This window comes from Beta vulgaris, chromosome 5 (assembly GCF_026745355.1).
Source record: "Beta vulgaris subsp. vulgaris cultivar EL10 chromosome 5, EL10.2, whole genome shotgun sequence".
Lineage (NCBI taxonomy): Eukaryota > Viridiplantae > Streptophyta > Magnoliopsida > Caryophyllales > Amaranthaceae > Beta > Beta vulgaris.
The window spans coordinates 2,368,798-2,392,191 of record NC_079206.1 but is presented as its reverse complement, the minus strand read 5'-3'; positions in this window follow the sequence as shown (position 1 = coordinate 2,392,191).

Genomic DNA, 23,394 nt, shown 5'->3' with positions numbered 1-23,394 from the left:
TCCTTACCTTAAAAAAAAAGTTCCATTCTATATACTTTCAGTTCTAGGGTGCTTCTGTTATGAATATGATATATGTAGCCCTAAATCTAGAGAGAAACTTACGTAGAATCTTTTCGTGCTATGTGCCCCCACCAGTAAAAGAGAAAGATACATGTTGCATATGTGTAAGAGTGAGCTATTTAAGCTGTCCTATTTTGACTCTTAGATAAAGAAAAAGGAAAAAAAAAACGCAATTTCGTAAACTAAAATCTTAAAAGTATTAGCTTGTAGAAAAAAATCCTAAAAGTGTTGTTATAAGTCTAACTAGATAGATAAATAACCAATTGTAAACTGTATTATTAGAATTGAATTGTTAATGCACTCGATTATTGAAGATAATTATAATCTGACTAAACATGTCATTCAAATATCATGAGTGAATTGAAGACTTTTTGGAGCAATAAATCGTCAAATAATTTAGTAAAAAATGATTAAAAATTACAAATAATCTAATTATAATTAAGTTAGGTAACTTTTCGAGAGTTATTTTATAATTGTTTGAATTTTTCAATTTTTTTGGTATGCTAGCTATTGAGTTGGTTGATTCGATGCCCCACCAAATCTACAATCCTAAATTTGCCTTTGGGTTACGGCTAATAATAAGTACTCTTTTCGTTTTAAGATATAGTTCTCGTTTCTTTTTATATGGTCTGCAACACTTATCTTTAGCTATCAATATTTTCAGTTTCGTATCAATAAAAATAATAATTTAGGGGAGCTAAGAAGGAGCTATAATGTCAGTTACAATATCAACATTATAGTTCATACAATAACTAGGGGGAAATGGATCATCATTGTTACATTGCATTCTAACAAAGAAATTCTACAAGCTTTGACCATGGCATCTATATACACCCTTGTTCTTTTCACGTCTACAATGTCGCACCTTGATGTCAGGCATCTCCTCCCACTGTTTTGTGCATGATACAGCAAGATTAGAGTATTTGCCAGTGATATCTTTTTTGTGGAGAACCTCAACCGCATTCTTGTAATCCTAGAAAATACGAACATGGTTATTGCCCGCCTGTTGCTTAGCCAATGGAAACTTGGAAATCTCAAATATACCCAGTACTTCAGCTGCGAAGAGTCAGTGGCGTAATATCTATCTCTATTATATAAGCCAAGGGAGGAGGTGTGGTGTCCTCTTTTGAAGTGCCTAAAATACCTTTAATGATCTAATTAATGGAATGAAAAAAATTACAAAAGCAAATCATTTAAAAATTCTCATTCCAACTTGTCATTTAAAACAAGTTTAAAATGGTATATGAATCAAATACTTCAATCAAAAGTTAAATGGACAAAATATTTATACCTTATAAAAAAAGATGGCATACATAACGTGCACATGAAAAGTTTGAACATTCACTACTTTTGATACTCTTTAATTCAGTTAAACCAACTCATCATTTTGTTCTTTCCGTTCAATATTCATTCACAAAAAATTAATGTTAACAATCACTCACAAGCTTTTTATTTTTTTACATTGGCGAATTAATATATCTAAATTCATCTAACTGTTGAAATTTTCACATTTAAGTTTAATCATAAATAAAGTACGAATGGAGTATCTAAGAGAATAACAAATTTTGAAATTAACGCACGCATCGCGTGCATATGAAGGCTAGTACTAATATATTAAAAGGCGTGCGTAAACGAGGAACAGTACCACGTGGCGCTCTCCCTATGGAGTTTTAGTTCATGTGATCCATGTACAATAAAAAAAATTAGAAATTGCATAGTATAGGTTTTGATCCCATGACCTCATGGTTCATGTACTAAAGTTTTAACCACTAGACCAAGTTGTATTTAGTATTATCATATCAAAGTACAATATTAATAAATGGAAAATTTTCTTACCCGGGGCATAGCCCGGGCCTAATAACTAGTTTTCTTTGAAACCCTGATATCCAAGCGCCTTTATAATTCGTAATTGTGCACTCCACCAATCCCACAAGGGGTTGGTGTACTAACAAAGGAAGCATCCATATAAATACAAAGACTATCATCCGGTAGATGACTAGGCTCCTAATCCCTAGAAGTCGCAACTAGGCTAGGAAGGGATCAAAAACAATAAATAGTTTTTTTTTACATCGACAAAATTTGCATTAATAAAAAATTGGAGTACATCCTAATGCTAATACAAGTAAACAAAAACAACCAAACAATAACAAGAGCTTTATTACCTCGTACATACTTTATGAAAAAACAACTATCTATTACATGTCTAGTCCAAAAGCAATTTGTCTTAAGCAACGACGGGTGAGGTTGGGTTATACATCTTGATGAAAAAGACCTAATATGAGACGGAGTCTGTTGTGATACGAAATTCTGGCGATCTTCAAAGAGAGACTACCGCACTACACATCTAGTAGACCCCAATGACTACTAGGCACTAAATATCAAGGTTCTTGAAAAGAAACATTCTCATGGGATTCAACTGTTTCAACGAACAATGAAGTTACGTCCTTTGGTGACTTCTAACCCTGGTTGGATGGTATTCGGACTTTAGTCTCACTGGACACATAACCCTTTTTCAATGACCTCCCATGTCCCTAGGAGGCATCCCGTGGCGTTCGGAGCTCGGGCCTCGGAAACGTCCGAGAGTGTGTATTATAACCTTCAATTTTGGTTGTTTTTGCGACTTTTTTGGTCATATTTTCTCCAGAAATATTTCTAGGAATGTCTTCTCCGGTCCTGGTCATATTTCCTCCCGAAACATTCCTAGGAGTGTTGACGTGACTTGTGCCTTGACATAATTTGCATTGCCTCGAAAAGCCTCTAACGCACCGTTTGTTCATTTCTCGTGAAACCTAAATTGTCTCGAAATGAACGTAAATGCATCCACATATTTGTTCCACGCCACATGACTCCTTTCCAATAACCTACCATGTCCTTAGGAGCATCCTGTGGCATTCGGAGCTCGGACCCCGGGATAGTCCGAAAGCGTGTATTATAAGCTTCAATTTTGACTGTTTTTGGGACATTTTTTGACTTTTTCCGGGCTTGGTCATATTTTCTCCCGAACCGTTACTAGGAAGGCCGACGTGACTTGTAACGTTGCGCGGGTGATGGGCATCATTTGTGTTGCCTCAAAAAGCCTCTAAATACCCCATTTGTTCATTTCTCGTGAAACCTAAAATTGCTTCGAAATGAACGTAAAGGCATCCACATATTCGTTCCAAACAACAAGACTCCTTTCCAATGACCTCCCATGGCCCTACGATGCATCCCGTGGTGCTCGGAGCTCGAGCCCCGAGAAAGTCCAAAAGCGTGTATTATAACCTTCAATTTTGGCTGTTTTTGGGACATTTTTTGGACTTCTCCGGGCCTGGTCATATTTTCTCCCGAAACATTCCTAGGAGTCCCCACGTGAATTGTAACGTTGCGCGGGTGCTTGGCACCATTAATATTGCCTCGAAAAACCTTTAAACACCCCATTTATTCATTTCTCGTGAAACCTAAAATTGCCGTAAAGGCATCCACATATTCGTTCTAAGCCACATGAATCATTTCTAATGAGCTACCATGTCTCTAGGTGGCATCCCGTCGCATTCAGAGCTCGGACCCCGAGAAAGTCCAAAAGCGTCTATTATAACCTTCAATTTTGACTGTTTTTGGGGCATTTTTGGACTTCTCTGGGCCTGGTAATATTTTCTCCCGAAAAGTTCCTAGGAATACCGACATGACTTGTAACGTTGCGCGGGTGCTTGGCACCACTTGTGTTGCCTCGAAAAGCCTCTAAACACACCATTTGTTCATTTCTTGTGAAACCAAAAATTGCCTCGAAATGAACGTAAAGGCATCCATATATTCGTTCAAAGCCACATGACTCCTTTTCAATCACCTCTCATGGCCTTAGGAGGTATCCTGTGGCGTTCGGAGCTCGGACCCCGAGAAAGTCCCAAAGCGTGAATTATAACCTTCAATTTTGGCATTTTGTGAGAAATTTTTTGACTTCTCTGGGCCTCGTCATATTTTCTCCTAAAACGTTCCAAGGAAAGCCGACGTGACTTGTAACGTTGCACATGTCCTTGGCACCATTTGCTTTGCCTCGAAAAGCCTTTGAACACCTCATTTTTTCATTTATCATGAAATCCAAAATTGCCTGGAAATAAACGTACATGCATCCATATATTCGTTCCAAGCCACCTGAATCCTTTCCAATAACCTCTCATGGCCCTAGGAGGTATCCCTTGGCGTTCGGAGCTCAAGCCCTCGGAAAGTCCAAAAGAGTGTATTATAACCTTCAATTTTGGCTATTTTTGAAGCATTTTTGGAATTTTTCGAGCTTGGTCATATTTTCTCCCAAAACATTCCTAGAAGTGCTGATGTGACTTGTAATGTTGCACGGGTGCTTGACACCATTTGCATTGCCTCGAAAAGCCTCTAACACCTCATTTGTTCATTTCTCGTGAAACCCAAAATTGCCATGAAATGAACGTAAAGGCATCCATATATTCGTTCCAAGTCAGATGAATCCTTTCCAGTGACCTCACATGGTCCTAGGAGGCATCCCGTGGTGTTCAGAGCTCAGGCGCCGAGAAAGTCCGAAAGCGTGTATTATAACCTTCAATTTTGGTTGTTTTTGGGACATTTCTTTTACTTCTCTAGTCACATTTTCTCTCGAAAATTCCTAGAAGTGCCGACGTGACTTGTAACTTTGCATGGGTCCTTGACACAATTTGCATGGCCTCAAAAAGCCTCTAACACCCCATTTGTTCATTTCTCGAGAAACGCAAATTGCCTCGAAATGAACATAAAGGCGTCAACATATTCGTTCCAAGCCACGCGTCTCCTTTCCAATGACCTACCATGTCCATTAGAAAAATTCTATGGCATTTGGAGCTCGGACCCCGGGAAAGTCAGAAAGCGTGTATACCTTCAATGTTGGCTATTTTCCAGACATTTTTTGACTTCTCCGGGCCTTGTAATATTTTCTCCCGAAACATTCTTAGGAGTGACGGCCTAACTTGTATTGTTGCACGGGTGCTTGGCACAATTTGCGTTGCCTCGAAAAGCCCCTTAACACCCCTATTTTTTCATTTCTCGTGAAACCCAAATTTGTCTCGAAATGAACGTAAAGGCATCCACATATTCGTTCGATCCCACATGACTTGTTCACAATGACCTCCAATGTCCCTAGGAGTCATCCCGTGGCACTCGGAGCTCGATCTCCGGGAAAGTCCGAAAGCGTGTATAACCTTCAATTTTGGCTGTTTTTGCGACATTTTAAGACTTCTCCAGGCCTGGTCATATTTTATCTCCAAACAATCCTAGGAGTGTCGACATGACTTGTAACATTGCACGGGTGCTTGGCACCATTTGCATTGCCTCGAAAAGCTTCTGAACACCCCCATTTTTTTTTCATTTTTCGTGAAACCCAAAATTGCCTCGAAATGAACGTAAAGGCATCCACATATTGGTTCCAAGCCACATGACTCCTTTCCAATGACCTCCCATGTCCCAAGGAGGCATCCCAGGGAGTTTAGAGCTTAGTCCCTGGGAAATTCCGAAAAGCGTGTATTATAACCATCAAGTTTGGCTGTTTTTGGGATATTTTTGGACCTCTTCGGGCCTGGCCATATTTCCCCCTGAAACGTTCCTAGGAAAGCGGACGTGACTTGTAACGTTGCGATGTTTGGCGCCATTTGTGTTGCCTCGAAAAGCCTCTAAACACCCCATTTGTTCATTTCTCGTGAAATCCTAAATTGTCTTGAAATGAAAATAAAGGCATCCATATATTCATTCCATGCCACATGACTCCTTCCAATGATCTCCCATGTCGCTAGGAGGTATCCCGTAGTTTCCGTAACTCGGACCCCGGGAAAGTACGAAAGAGTGTATTATAACTTTCAATTTTGGCTGTTTTTGGAACATTTTTGGACTTCTCCGAGTCTGGCCTTGTATTCTCCTAAAACATTACTAGGAAAGTCGAAGTGACTTATAATATTGCGCGGGTACTTGGCACCATTTGTCTTACCCCGAAAAGTCTCTCTGAACAACGCATTTGTTCATTTCTCGTGAAACCCAAAATTACCTCAAAATGAACGTAAATGCATCCATATTTGACTCCTATCCAATGACACCCCATGTCCCTAGAAGGCACCTTGTGCCATACGGATCTCAGGCCACGGGAAAGTACGAAAGCGTGTAATATAACCTTCAATTTTGGCTATTTTTGGGAATTTTTCGACTTATCCAGTCTCGATCATTTTTTTCTTCCGAAAAGCCTCATGAATCACTTGTAACATTGCCCGGGTGCTTGACATCATTTGAGTTGCCTCGAAAAACCTCTAACATCCCATTTGTTCATTTTTTTGTGAAACCCAAAATTGTCTAAAAATGAATGTAAAGGCATCCACATATTTGTTATAAGCGACATGAATCTTTTCGAATGACCTCCCATTCCCCTAGGAGGCATCCCATGGCTTTCGGAGCCCGGAGACCGGAAAAGTCCGAAAACGTGTATTATGGGCTTATTTTTGGGACAATTTTTGGACTTCTCCGGGCCTGATCATATTTTCTCCAGTAATATTCCTAAGAAAGCCGACGTGACTTGTTACGTTGCGCATGTGCTTGGCACCATTTGTGTTGCCTCGAAAAGCCTCTAATATATAAACTCCCCATTTGTTCTTTTCTCGAGAAACATAAAACTGCCTCGAAGTGAATGTAAAGGCGTCCATATATTCGATCCAAGCCACATGACTTCTTTCCATTGACCTCCCACTCTCCTAGGTGACATACTGTGGCGTTCGGAGCTCGGGCCCCGTAAAAATCCGAAGGCGTGTATTACCTTAAATTTTGGCTATTTTTGGGACTTTTTTTGACTTCTGCGGGCCTGGTCATATTTTTTCCCGAAACATTCCTAGGAGTGTCAACCCGACTTGTAACGTTACGCGTGTGGTTGGCACAATTTGCATTGCCTCGAAAAGTCTCTGATCACCCCTTTTGTTCATTTCTCCCGAAATCCAAAATTGCCTCGAAATGAACGTGAAGACATCCACATATTCGTTCGCTCCAAGCCACATGACTCCATTTTAATGACCTCCCATGTCCCTATGAAGCATCCTGTGGCATTCGGAACTCGGACTCCGGAAAAGTCCCAAAGCGTGTATTATAACATTGAATTTTTGCTGTTTTTGCAACATTTTTTGTACTTCTCAGGACCTGGTTATCTTTTCTCCCGAAACATTCATAGGAGTACCAAAATTACTTGCATTGTAACGTTGCACGAGTATTACTTGGCACCATTTGCATTGTCTCAAAAAACTTTTGAACACCCCATTTCTTCATTTCTCGTGAAACCAAAAATTGCCTCGAAATGAACGTAAGGCATGCACATATTCGTTCCAAGCCACATGACTCCTTTCCAATGACCTCCCATGTCCCTAGAAGGCATCCCGCGGAATTCGGAGCTCGGACCCCGTAAAAGTCCGAAAGCGTGTATTATAACCTTCAAATTTGGTTGTTTTAAGGAAATTTTTGGAGTTCTCCGGGCCTTACCATACTTTCTCCCGAAACGTTTCTAGGAAAACCAAAGTGACTTGTAACATTTTGCGGGTGCTTGATACCATTAGTGTTGCCTCGAAAAGCTTTCAAAACACCCCATTTGGTCATTTTTTGTGAAACCTAAAACTACCTCGAAATGAACGTAAATGCATCCACATATCGTTACAAGCCACATGACTCTTTTCCAATGACTTCCCATTCCCCTAGGAGTCATCATGTGGTGTTCGGAGCTCAGGCCCCAGGAAAGTCCGAAAGCGTGCATTATAACCTTCAATTTTGGCTTTTTTGGGACATTTTTGGATTTCTCCGAGCTTGGTCATATTTTCTCCCGAAACATTCCTAGAAAAGCTGACGTGACTTGTAACATTGCGCGGGTGCTTGGCACATTTATGTTGCCTCGAAAAAGCCTTCGAACACCCCATTTCTTCATTTCTCGTGAATCCCAAAATTTAGGATTAAATTATTATTGTTGCATAGAAATCTGTTGTTTTGTTTATTACCAACAAAAGATGTATATAGTAGGGTATAACCTATAGAGTTAGCTAAGAGATTTTTAGTTGGGAAAAGATCATTTTGTGACTGAAGATCATTGAGCCTGGAAACTCGATGGTCTTTCAAAAAAAAAATTTGTCCTCTCGAGTTTTGGAAATGGGAAACATGATCTTCATGAGAGTTTCCATGCTAAATCGATTTTTAGATTTTTTGTAATATTTATTGATTTACGCATTATTACTTCTACTTCCGTAGTTCAGTAAGTGAAGTTTTCTTTTTTCATAATGCAAAGCGATGGCCTTCGGATTTATTCAATGATGTATTACTCTGTATTTTGTATATTGTGTATAGTTTAATACATGGTAACTTTCTTTTTAATTTTCTTTGTCAAACGTGATGTATATTCATTGATTGTGCTTGAACTTTAATTTTGTCGATAGCATTGATTGAGGAAGGTTTTGACTTTTGAGTTCATTCAAAATTTATTTTGGAATGTTTTTGTATATGATTATAATGTATGGTGTTGTTATCTCTTATTATTAAGGTAGAGTTGTAATTTAATATAGGGGATTGTTCCCCCTTCACTTATATAATAGTGTTAGTGATTGTTGCTGAGATCTATCACTACTTATGCTAACCCTCTTTTACATCGTTGTTTGGCACAACTTTTCATGTGGGAATTTACTGATCTATTGTAATTTTGAAGTAGAACTTGATTTAATCGATGGATTATAAACAAAAGTTTGACATAACTTGCACAAATTTCCATCAACGAATCAATCTTTGGTAAAAAAATATATCCCAAGACAAAGTACCCAACACTTGCCAAGGAGAGATGGAACCCAGTATATAAGTACATATAACCTAATAATTGATAGAAACAAGAATGAAGTTTTATAATAAACAACTATTTAACGTATCATTATACCAAAACATCTTGCTAAGATTTAAAAAAGTTGCTCACTACTCTGTGTCTTTGAATGATGAATATGTGAAAGTGACTGGTATAACATTCAAGTAAGGACTTGTTATGTACTTATGCGGCATTAGTTAGAAATGACTTCACTTTGAATAATAAACTTCGCGCTAAATTCTTTGCAAGATTGTCGGGCATACCTAATCCTAACAGCTTATCCATCCGACAAATAATCTCCCTTGATAATTTTTAGAAGGAATAGGAAGAATACAATGGTTCAAAATAGGTTTTAGAATTTAAGGTGAGTACGTATTCATAATTATTGTAACGAAAATACAAGTCTATAACCGATATCAAAAATTATTATAAATTAAATTAATATTTAATGAACACCTAAAATTATTCATCCATTTCAAAATAATATTTGATCGCAAGTCTTCGATATTACACCCCAATTATTCGTAAAACATTATATATAGTTTTTACATAGATGTAGGTCCAATACATCATACCCGTTTCGAAAGCCTTTCATACTTGTTCAATATTTAATAGTTGAGATCCTACTTATAATTGATAGTGACACATAGGATCAAATTGTGGGATTATATATAATTGAACCATATATATCCTAAAAGAAATGAGAACGTATTGTGTCGGACTAGTCCGACCATAATCTTTGGTCGGACGACTTTCAGGTGGTTTCAATTTTTTTTCAGTTGGTTTCAAAAAAAATTCAGTTGGTTTCAATTTTTTTTCAGTTAGTCTTAATTTTTTTTTCAGTTAGTCTTAATTTGTTTTCAGTTAGTCTTAATTTGTTTTCAGTTAGTCTTCATTTTTTTTCAGTTAGTCTAAATGAAAGTAAGTTACCTCTAAATGAAAGTAACTTAGGTCTAAATGAAAGTAACTTAGGTCTAACTGAAAGTAACTTAGGTCTAAATGAAAGTAAGTTAGGTCTAAATGAAAGTAAGTTACCTCTAAATGAAAGTAACTTAGCTCTAAATGAAAGTAACTTAGGTCTAACTGAAAGTAATTTAGGTCTAACTGAAAGTAACTTAGGTCTAACTGAAAATAACTTAGGTCTAAATGAAAGCAACTTACCTCTAAATGAAAGTCACTGGTGACATTGGCGCGGGTGATGTTTTGAGAAAATTGGTACTCCTAATCTTCTTCTCTTTCTCTCTCCTTTGCGAGTTAGAAAATATCCATTCACCAAAAATTTTCTGGGTTCATTGTCATCAGTGCTGAACTTCATTCATCTTTTTTTTATAAGTTTTTGGTTCATTGATTATGGCCATTGAAATAGGCAGAGATTACAACCATTAACCAAGTTTAGGCCTGAGCCCATACACACAAAAAATACCACTCCCACGACATACATACAACCTAAACCCAAGCCAAGAACTCAGAATCACGAACTAAACCCTTCTTCGCCAAGATGAACTTCATTCATCTTGTATTAAGGATAGAGTGCAGTCGAGCACATGAGCACGCCGCCATTAGTAGCACCGCAATTACGCACCAACACCGCATCGTAGTGATTGGCGGGCAGAAGGAAACTATTTGGTCTATGACTTTTGCGGCAGCCATTTTTGAAGAAGAAAATTTTTGGATGGGTGGGAAACTTGATGATGGCTTGGAGATTTTAAAATTTAAAGAGAGGGATGTAATATATGGTATCGACAAAGTAAGAGTTTCTGGGTTGTGAAATGTGAATGAGCAATCATCGGGGTTGAAGAAGAGAGGAGGAGGAGGAGGGAGGAATTTTAGTATTGGGTTGGGCTTGTCTGACCATAACTTATGGTCAGACGGTCTGACCCAATACTTTCACAAAAGAAATAGTTAAAATACAATAATTAGACACTCTTATATATACATTATTAATAAGTATAATTCATATTTCAAGATCAAGATTCTATATGTCAAAATCAATGCAACATATCTACATTTCACATATTGAAATAATATACTAGCTAGTACTTTGCATAAATGTAAACCCCCCCCCCCAAAAAAAAAAAAAACTCTCTCACTAAAGACATGATGTTAATTACATAAGATTCTAGCTAAGTATCTTATCACTAAATAAATTAAGCTGATACACATGAACTCTAATGATATTTGTGCATGAAAAGCCACAAAGACGATAATGTATATGTTGCTCGGATATCGGATTTGATGTCTTGGCCTAGTGATTAAAATTGAGGTGGTGTGAACGATATGTTACAGGTTCGAATTCTCCTTCTCCTTCTTTGTACTTTGTACCGCCTTCGTGGCTCATATGAATAATAAAAAACACACACTTAAGTAACTAAGCTAATCAACATTTATTTTGGACGACCTCATATGCCATCTACTGTGGTCGTTTATGGATTTTTCTTCTATTACTCTGAAAATAAAAACCTCTTGAAAGACTATGTTTGTGCATTTTGTTGAAGTAGAAAACATTATCATTCCAATTTAAAGCAATAAACTTCTTTGGGGTAGTTAAGATATCAAAATCTTCCTTTACATATATATTAGCTTTGAATATGTGTAGCTTTATGTCATTTTCAATAATTATTAGTGCGTGTGAGCTCTTATTATCATCACTGTGATCTAGTGCTTGTGTACGTACGTCAATGCTTTTTCAGATTATTATGCAGGTAATGTTTGTGCATGAATGTTAATTAAAGGGTGCGACGACCACTTATTTAATTTAATTAGATGCTTATGGCAATCATCAAATTACGACAAACAAAAGAATCAGACCACAAAATACTAATAATTGGGAGCAGAAATAGTGCACTATCTGAAATTTAGGCGTAATATGACTTGATGTTGCTAGATTAATTAAGTTGAATTATATTGAAAAGGTTGGTCAAAAGTGCATATGCGTTGCCTGATATTTCCGTGATTAATGGCTCTTGATAGCCTCGTAGGCAAATTTCGACTTCCAATGATAGTGATTAGTAAATATATCTTACCTTGACGCTTGACTTTATTAAAAGAGAGAAAAAAAGGAGCTACTCACAACATGGCAGTACTTTGGTTAAAAATCAATTGAAAGCCTCGCTTTTCAACCATGAAGTTGAACGTTAATTTCATCATTTCATGCAATCCCAACTTGTGAATAACGAACAAAGCATGTTTACTTTAAGAAAGGCATAAAACAAAAGAAAACTTCTGATACTTAGGCTCCGTTTGGTAGGGCGTAAAACATTTTCAGTGTAAATTCCCACTAATTTTATTGGTTTAGAGGGAACTCATCTCACCTAAGGCTATGGAAGCCTATCATCGATAAAATGGAAAAGAAACTAGCGGGTTGAAAAGGGGATCTCCTTTCTCTTGGGGGAAGGTTAACTCTCATTAAAGCCTCATTATCAAACCTCCCACTCTATTACATGCATGTCATTGTTTCCCATTCCGGCGGGCATTGTTGAACAAATCATAAGGATGCAAACACAATTCATGTGGTGCAGCTTCCTTGAGAAGAAAAAGTTTATTTCTCCTATTGCATGGAACCAAATTGAAACTCCCAAATTTCTAGGGGGAATGGGAGTAGGGAATCTCCAACATGGAAACATGGGTTTGCTACTCAAATGGTTGTGGAGGTATCTACGGAGTCGGATTCTCTTTGGCGCAATACCATTCAAGCAAAGTATCACTACAACTCTTCCATTACTGCCAGAGATTTCAAAGCACCTGCTTGCGTTGCCCTTGGAAATCCATTGTCACGTACATATTAAAGCAGCCCCGTGGCTAGGAACTCATCTCCTCCATGATAAGGAAGAAAATCGGCAACGAAATGGAAACGTCATTCTGGCACGATCTACGGATTGGAGACTCCCCTCTAAAAATTTCTTGCCCGAGGCTATTTCGAATCAGTTCTTCTCCTACTGCCATGGTCAATCAATTCGGGTTTTGGGACAGTTCGGAATGAAAATGGAGCTTCGTTTGGTCTAGAAGTCTTTGGCCTCAAGATCGATGAACAAGAGCTGAATACTCTCCTCTTCATGCTACATCATGTCTCCCTCTCTTCATCTGATGTTGATACTCTTATCTGGGCTCCAAGCAAATCTGGTACCTTTTGGGTGAAGTCAGACTCAATGGAGCTAGCGAAAACCAATTCCCCTCCTGACACAGGCTGCACCTAAAAATTATGGAGGGGTTTGGTTCCTCACAGGATTGAAATCTTCACTTGGCTTGTGTTACTTGAAAAAATAAACTCCAAGGCCAAACTTGCAAGAATTGGGATAATCCCAACATCTGAAACTCTATGTGTGCTTTGCTCTCAATTTCAAGAAGATGTCAATCACATTTTCTTGCATTGTTCTTTCTCTCACAAAATTTGGGCATGGTGGTTGCAGTTATGGAACATGGAATGGGTATTTTCCTACAGCATTCGGCTTGCCTTCGAGAAGTGGCAATCGCCACTTCATGGCCCTTTCATCAAGAAATGTGAGATGCTTTAATCAAGTCGAGTGCAGTGTTGAGCAAGTACAAAATCTCATTCTCTTGAGGTTAAGCTGGTGGATAATCGGTTGGGGTGATACGTTCCTATATTCATCAAGCGACATTGTAAGAAATCCTCAATGCTTATTATGGTCTCCCACGCGAATCAGCAAGCATCCCCTCCACACATCTTCATCCATTTCAAATTGGTCCCCTCCACTTTTCAACTCACTTAAGTGGAAAGTTGATGCCTCACTGAGTGTAACGAACACTAAAACCGCGATTGGGGGTGTTTTCCGTGATCATGAGGGTCGCTTCAAGTGCTTATTTTACAGCCCCATACCATACATGGAGATTAATCATGCTAAGGTTCTAGCCATTCACAGAGCCCTCAAGATATTCCTCTCATCTCCTTTTGTGGGAAACTATGATCTTGTCGTCGAATCGGACTCGGCAAATGCAGTCACATGGTGTACAGGAGAATAAAACAAGGGTCCATGGAACCTCAACTTCCATACAAATTTCATTCGTGGTCTTCTCACTTCAACAGCTAGATTATCACTATTTTACAAAGGGCGTGAATCAAATGTGGTCGTTGACCAACTGGCAAAGCAAATCTTACTCGTAGGAGTGTAAGTGGACTACGAAAAGTCCAGAATTCAATCTATTACAGTACAAACTTGTCGGACTAGACTGGACTAGACAAACAAATATTTGAAGACTTAAATTCTCGAGTCTAAATATTTTCGGATTGGAATTGGACTCACCCCTTTAGAGTCTACTAAGTCCCATCCAATATACAATCTATATCATTTTTGTTGACATTTTGGACTTTTTAACATTCCCGCTATAAATTCATTTACTTGGCGTCAAATTTTTTACTCAACCTCCAAAAGTACAAAGGGAAAGCTTAAAACTGAAAAGGCAAAAATTACTTTAATTCTTTTGGCGCATTATTTATTTTGCAATTTGCATTTTATAAGACGTTAAAGATGTAATTAATTTAATTTGTGGAATGGATGTTATGAGTCATATTTTTCAAATTTCAATGATTCAATCACGAGAAAACATTATGAACTTAAATTGAAAAAAATTAATATAGTTTGTAATAATCGGATTCAAAATCAAGAAAAAAGTTTAAAAATGAACTGGAATCAAAAAAACGTTTAAATCGAATTTGGACCAATTTCTCGAGTTCAAAAACTTTTAGATTGAATTTGGGATTGAAAAAGTTCAATCCACTTACACCCATAATTACTCACATATCATGATTTTGTTTACCATATGGAAATTTGGATAATGCTGGGGTGTCGGTTGAAATCCATTTTTTATTTTGACTACAACACTAATTATGACCTAAATTTGATGGCATTGATTAACTTACGGAAGATTTGGGACATAGGGACCATGCATAATTGAAGTCGACTTGCTTTGATGAGAGGACAAAAAATATCACCGAATTTTTTTTAAAAAAAGTTCACTAATTTCTGATAGACATTAAATATCATATAAATGGGTTCAAGTGTTTCTCAAACCGTTACTCGCATAATATGATTCACACATGCATGTAGCACGACCCACCATTCTACTCTATTTGAACTATTTTTTTTTTCTATATAAGTCACGAAAATAATACATAGGGCCGGCGCTAGGCCGGAGCGAAGTGCGCGGCTGATCAGAGCCTCGAATTAGCAGGACCTCAAAATAATATACTTACTGTTATTGTTATAAAAAAATTACAAGAAGTACACTATGGATCAGTGGCTCTGTTTTGGGCCTTAAACCAAAAGGTGTTGCGGAGAGCAGGATTCGAATCTTCCTGCTTGACATTTCTTTTTCTGTTTTTTCCTTTTCTATCGATCCCATACCTGACTCCCCAATTCCCCATATATAGCCTAAATCGCCCTCATTTGAAATGTTTATTTAATTAATAAAGTCATCTTTCAAAGAAATTAAAAAAAATTAAGGGCCTTTTTTTCAAAATTCGCACGGAGCTCCTGAAATTCTAGCCCGGGCCCTGACAATACAAAATATAATATTTGAACTATTCATACACGAGGAATTTCTTGTTAGTAAATAACGCTCTCTGGATCTCCATTATAATTGTTTTGTGTTATCCATATATTATTGTGTACATTATTTTTATAATTTCTTTTTCATGTCTCAACCAAGAATTTGTTGGAGTAGGCCATAAGCCCATAACATAATTACCCAGGTTAGTTTGGATACTACTAAAAGTTAAAGGTGTATGGAAGCATAAGTTGTTTAGTAGTCATACATTTATACCAGTTGTGCTGATATTAGATGGTAGAGAGCTACATGCATATGTTTGTATTTAATCTCCGAATTTGTATGATTTGTTAAGTTTTCATTTTTTTTCTTATAACTAAGAGCACTTCCAATGGTGACATAACTCATCACCAAAATCAGAAAATTTGAGCTGAACAAAAAAAACATGCATCCCATTGGTGATAGAAAACCCATCACCAAATGACATGTTTTGTCATCCATCACCATGTGAACAAATCCATCAGCAAATGAACCGTGTGAATGGAAGACAAAATGAGCTTAGTCACACACAGCCAGCCAGTGGCAAGCTGCCACGTGGCTGCTGCTGTGTTCTTTTTGGGAAATTTCGTGGAAATTTCCACGAAATTTCCCAGAAAATTCGTATTTCAAAAAAAAAACCAAATTTCATATTTTTTCCCCTCTATAAAATGATACCCATATTGATATATTTCAGAACAAAAAAAAACGCTTCTCCTCCTCACCTTTCTCTCTCTAAAAATATTTATACATCATTTTTCTCTATAATTTTTTACCTTCTCCTCCTCACCTAAAAAGAGGAAAAAAAAATCATATTTTCTAATAAATATATTTACCTTCTTTTTTTGTAATTAATTATTATTTTACTAATAACCCAATAATGATAATTAATTTTGGTAATTAATTATTATAATTTTAAGTAATCATAAGATGATTCATTTTTATTTTTAATATGTAAATTATATTATTTATTGAAGTAGGAAAGAGAAATAGGAGAGAGAAAGTTGAGGTGGGGTAGTGAAAAGTAGGAGAGATAAAGTGGAGTTTGATGGTTTTTTTGTTCATGAGTGGGGTGGAGGTGATACATTTGATCATGAAATGATCAAAACATGAGTAAGTAGGAAATTTTGGTGATCAAACCCATCACCATTGGGAATGCTCTTACGGCCCGTTTGGCAGTTGGTCATAAATGGTGGTAATGGGAATGAATTTGTGTATAAATTTGTGAAAAATATCATTGTCCATTACCATGGTAATGCTAATTTATCCTAAAGTGTCCACTTTCCTTCTTGAATTTTCATTCCCATCCAATACCACCTTGTAGGGTGGTAATGAGTGGTAATGAAAATTGCTTCCCCTTGGAGACAAAAGCACAAGTTTAAGGGTGAGATTGCTTGTCCATGGAGAAAAAATGCCTCCCCATGGAGATTTTAAGGGTGCTTCCCTAATAAAATTACACATAAAATTCATTCCCATTACCACAATTTATTAACGACTACCAAACGGGCAGTTAAGGCGATTATGAACATTTATTTTTCTTTCTCAAAGAGATATTGTTGGGCCTAGAAATTTCACTATTAGCGATCGACAACCGGCAAGAATAATATCTCAAATTATGAGTTAAGAGGCATCAGTGATCATATGAAAGTTGTTGTAGTAGAAAGCGACCCAAGTTCTATTTTGCTGAGAGAAGGAAGGGAGTAGTTGCAAAGGAAGTTGATGTGGCCTATTCTCTAGGAAGTTTGGCAAAGGATAATTCTTAGCCTATACTTCCTCTGTTTTTTTATATCCTTCTCACTTAGAATCTTGACACTATTCATACTTAGAGAGAATCTTCTCAATTTTTTTCAATTTATAAGAAAAAATATAGTCATGTGAGATCTTGTTTGATTCGTCTCAATTAGTACATTATTAATATTCAATCGTTATAATTTTTACTAATATATGATGAAAGATATTTAAGTTCAAAGATGTGCATTGGAAGACGTGTAAATGGAAAGTGAAAAAGATAAAAAAAAACAGAGGGAGTATATATCTTTGAGTCTTGTAACCTAATTAATTACGTGAGCTATTACTGATTACTAGCCTACACTAAACTTTCTCTCTCTTTTATTCTCCATTAAACATACATTAAAGCACTTGTATTGGTGATTGAACTGACACACTTGTATTGATTGTGATATCATCATAGTGGATTGGTGATCAAGAGTGTCACCCGCGATTTTTCCCATCATTTGGGTTTTCCGCGTCAACAATTGTTTGTCTTTCTATTATTTTATTTACGTTCTTGTTGATCACAAATATTTCGCATTTTTGTAAGTATATTGCTCTTGTTGTTGGCTCCCCAATATCTTTTGCGTACTTGGTACAAAATCGACATAAATATATACTATATCGACTTCGTCTCTATAGATACATTTTGGCGATCAAAAGTTATCAATACCATTTAATTTTATTTTATTTTTTTAGGGGAAAAGCTTAAGCTAGATTAATCACGAGAAACATTGTCCATAAGAATATAGAGAGCCACCTCGAAAGGAGAATGGTTCTCCCAGATTTGTTCAACCCCAAAAGAGACTAGCTTAGCTAAGTGATGAGCTACAAAATTATAATCTCTCTTCCATACCGTTTAATTAAGAGTTTCTTTCTAGATAATTTGAACTCTTATACTACTCGATCTCATATTACTAGTAATTTCTAGATTGGTGCAATAATGGGGGCTTTTACCTTTATTTTGAGAGGTTACTCATGCTTTATTGCGAGTGATAATTCTTTAGTTATATAAACTTGATTGATGTTATGCTGTGAACGATAGGTCACAGGTTCAAATCCCCCCTCCCCTTCTTTGTACTTTGTACCACCTTCGTGGCTCATATGGATCAAAAAAATGTTGTATTACTCCGTCCGATCCGTCCCAAAACATAGTTCCCATTTTCATTTTGGGTGTCCCAAAATATAGTTCCCATTTTCATATTTAGTTCCACATTTTTTCGTAATTTGTCTAAAAAATCGTGTCCCGTCATTTATTTGCTTCTTGAATTTTGTTTTTTTCCTTTGTTTATTCAACCAAAATGCTATAATTAATGCTCTTTCACTAATTATTTTCCATTCTCTCTCCTAAAATCATTTTTTCTCATACAACATTTATTTAAATAAACATAAAATCTTTATCATCCCTCTAAGATTCTACTTGCATAAATTATCGTGAAAAAAGGAAAATGGGAACTATATTTTGGGACGGAGGCTCCCTCCGTCCCAAAATATAGTTCTCATTTCCATTTTGGGTGTCCCAAAATATAGTTCCCATTTCCATATTTAGTTCCACATTTTTTCATAATTTGTCTAGAAAAACCGTATCCCATCATTTATTTGCTTTTTGAATTTTGTTTTTTCCTTTGTTTATTCAACCAAAATGTTACAATTAATGCTCTTTCACCAATTATTCTCCATTCTCTCTCCTAAAATCATCTTTTCCCACACAACATTTATTGAAATAAAACAAAAAATCTTTACTATCTCTCTTAGATTCTACTTGCATAAATTACCGTGAAAAAAGGGAAATGGGAACGGATATTGCTTGAGTAACCCACCGGGTAGACTACCCGCTACTAATAGACAATTAAAATATTAGTATTTAAGTCTAGTTGGATTCCACTATCATAATTACCACAACCTTATATTATGGGGTGGGTAGTCTACCCGGTGGGTTAACCAAGTTTTTTTCCAATGGGAACTATATTTTGGGACGGAGGGAGTAGTATTTTTACTAACTACATCTATATATGTACTCCTTTTGAGAGTAAGTTTAGTAAACAACACATTATCCACTAAGCATCAACAAGTGAGGGAGCCCTCGAAATGCTCTTGAACGTTTATGAATAAGCTAGTAACAAAAAAAATTCCTCAAAAGGTTAAAAGCAAGTAGTTCGTACTTGATCAATAAGGACAGGAAGTCTTATGATCTCATTGTATTGAACGATTCTGGTCGCTTTATTTTTGCCTGTCAGAAAGATCATTACTTATTAGCATCAGAAAAAATAAGTTCAGATCAGATCTGTCAGTTTTTAAACTCATTTTTACTATTAAATATCTTTCATTACATATTAGTAAAAATTATAATAATTGAATATTAATAAAGTATTCATTGAGACGAATCAAACAAGACCCCACTGACTATATTTTTTCTTATATATTGAGAGAAATCTAAAAGATAAGATCTTGTAATCAGATCAGTTCAGAAAAAATAAGTTCAGATCAGATCAGATCAGAAAAAATAAGTTCAGATCAGATCAAATCAGAAAAAATAAATTCAGATCAGATCAGATCAGATAAGTTCAGATCAGAAAATTCCAGGTGAACTAAACATAACCTAAGTCCTACAACTCTCTCCGTAAACCCCGTCCTAAACTTGAAGTCCCACTGGTCAACCCTTGGTCCCTTGCTAAGCATTTAAAAAAGGAGTTATGTGTTGCAGTTGTTACTCCTCCGGAACCGTATTATTTTTGAATTGTGTTTCTCCACCTCCTATATATGGAAGCAAACTTATATCTTATTTTGAGAGAATTTACGTGTTTAGTGCATGAGACACAAAATTTAGTACTTCCTATGTTTTGTTTTGAATGAAATGTTTGCTTTTTCACACAACCCAACGCGCTCCCAACGCGCTTCTTTATCATAAATATCTTTAGTTGTGCATACATAAAAAATATAAAAAAAAGTTATAATTTGATAGTATGCATCGAGACGAATCTAAAAAGATCTCACTTGACTTGTTTTTCTTTATATAATAGCAATAAATCAGCGTCAATGAATAATGTTATTTCACCCAATGTTTCATTTAAAAAAGAACGAAGGAAGTATACTGATAATAAAAAGCCACGCTTGAGTTTTATGTACAACAAATTTATGATTAATATATGTGGGATCGATTGTCACAAGATTTTGACGATAATTTCTTTATTCATAGAAGTAAATTTATCATATAAAAAGATCATGAGGTCAACATCAATGGATATAAAGATTGGAAGCTTAAATTTTCAATGGTGTTGGCAACAAACTTAATGTAATTAGTTCAACCCTAATAAAAATGACATCTCACTAATGTCAAAGACCAACTGAAATTCATCCAAATATAAAATATTTCCATATGATTGTCAAGTCATTAGATGATTATTATTGGTAGAGTGTGTATTGAATGTAACATGTTATACAATAACTTACTGTGTAACATCTACTATGCATAATGACATATACTCTAATAAAAATGACATGGACTATATAATTAATGACATGAATTTCATGTCATTTTTTTCATTAATTTATTGTCAATTGAGTATTTTTTTATAAAAGAAGTGATGGTATGTGGATTGTTACACTATAACTTATGGTGCAACAATTATACCCAAGAATTTGTTTTGCTCTTATCGAATTTTAGAGGATGAGAGATTCTAAAAGATATCAAAATGTACACATTGGTATATTTAATTAATTTATAGTTTTTACTTTTTTCTGTATTTCCTAATACATGTATTTATCATGTTAGTCTCGATACTTGTATGATTGTGAGGTCACCTTAATTAGTTAGCAACAATATGGTTGGAAGCCATCTTCTGAACATGGTGATTGGCTGTACGTTACTCATGATATCATATCTAATTTGTTGACCTATGACATATTCAATGTAGACGACCTTGGTGGCTTGGTCACAATCTGTACAAAGCTTATAATTATAAATCCTCGTATGATATACTTCCGATAACCTAAACCTTCCTACCCATACCATAAGCTCTCCGCTCCCGCTCCCCATAATTTCAAGAAACATCGCAGGCTTTTATAAAGTATAGCACACAATACATATGAGTATTTTAAATTGATAAAAAAAAAAGAGAGAGAGATGAGTTTACTTTATAAGATGTCATGGTTTTGCGACGGAACTTTCAGTGAACTTTTTTCTCTCTTTATGACGAGTACCACCCAGGCCCATATTTAACCATTAACCGCTGATTTGCATGAACGATAACAAATTGAGAGATTTATCAACTCGCTCCTACAGTCCTACCTACCTGGTTAGGGACACTTGTGTGATTGTTAGATCTCTAAGCACAGAAATAGGTTGGCTTTGTGAAAAGAAGTAGCATAAGCAGGGAACACGAAAATTACTGTCTAGGACGGCATCTTAAAGAGGTGGTCCATCAGAGAACCCAATCCATATCTATATAGGTAAAGTTTGCAACCACCATTGCCCAATCTTAGTTGTGCATTAAGTTTACGATTACATAAAAGCAGCTAGCTACAGGCTTTTGTACTTGAAAAAGAGATCCGAAACTTATTTTGGCTCATAAATCAGTCAATCACCTCATATATATGCCGTACTTTTTTTTGTGAAGTGGACAAGTTCTATGGGTCTAGGCGTCTAACCGTCTAACTTAATATTTTCGCAAATTATTAGAACAGCGGGCCTAATTTTAGCATAAAATAAGACAAACTCAAACTTACGTTATTCTAAAATGCTCATTCCATCTCAGTATCTCACTCTAAGCCAATATCATCCCTAGACGGCTAGACATTTTACACAAGCCTAGTTGTCCCTTTTCTTCTCTTTCCTTTATCTCCCTTAAAATCTCGAACTACAGCTTCAATTTGTTTAACCTCGCGATTTTACTGAATGGATTAAATTAGTCATTAAATAAACTAGTTACTATATGAATTAAAGAATGTGATTACGGAATGGATTAAACTGATTACTAAATAGATTAAAATGGCCACTGAATAAATTAAACTAGTCACTATATTAAAAAAAGGTAGGTTGTTCTCTTCTTACTATTGGATTTGAACCGTTGTCTAATTTTAATTTAAAAGTAGATAGTCTCTTACAAGAGCAACTGTGAAATTTTATGTTTATCATAAATAAATAGGATCATAAAAATTAATAGTCTACAAGATGATAAATTTTAAATGTAGATCCTAAAATTAAAATAACTTGGCAAAATATGACATTTTTATGGTGGTCGTAATAATTGTGACCATGAATTTGATGTTTTAACATAATTTTGGGCAATATTCTAAAATCTAAAATCATTCGAAAACACTATATTTTCATTGCATACTTATTTATGATCATCATAATATTTTCAAGCAAAACAAACAATACTAGCAAGTCTTAGATTGCATTATCTTTACCTCAAATAAAAGGTTTCAGGTTAGATAAGTTCAAATGAATTTAGATAAGTACTAAAAAATTTCAATAAGGTTTAATCCTTTATAAATAAAATAAATTTCAATAAATTATGATAAATTTCAATAAGTTCATATGACTTTAGGGAAATTAAATTGAAGAGAATGCACAACGTTATTTGGTAAAGTTATGACATGTTACAAATGTCTAGATATCAAAAGATGCTTATATTATTGTCTTTGTGGGATACTATACACCAAGATGAACCGTTTAACAATCTCTCTCCTTCCTCTTTTTCTCTTTCTTCTTTTTTTATTATTATTTGTAGGCTCTCTCTTCATAAACCCCGAGATGTTAAATATCGCTCCAAAAATAACTTAAAATAGCCCCGTGATCACTTTTATTTTACTATTTTACACCTCTTTTTTACACCATCCACCACCTCGCCACCGGCCGCCACCACCTCCCACCACCCGCCATCAATTATCTCCCCTGCCACTCGCCATCACTTTTCTCCCCCTGCCACCCGCCACCTCCTCCACCACCTAACTCGTAATAAAATCGAAATTTTTGGGGGGACCATGGGAGCGAACGTCCCGCTTAGACGTTTCACCCATGGCCCGAACGTCCAGTCCAAACATTCGGAACATGGACGAAACGTCCAGGCCGAACGTTCACCCCCATGATCCCCAAAAAAATTTCGATTTTTGTTCTGTAATCCTGCGCAAAGAAGAGAATGAGCAATCCGGCCATGGGTGAGAGACGAAGACTTCGAAGAAGAGATCAGCGA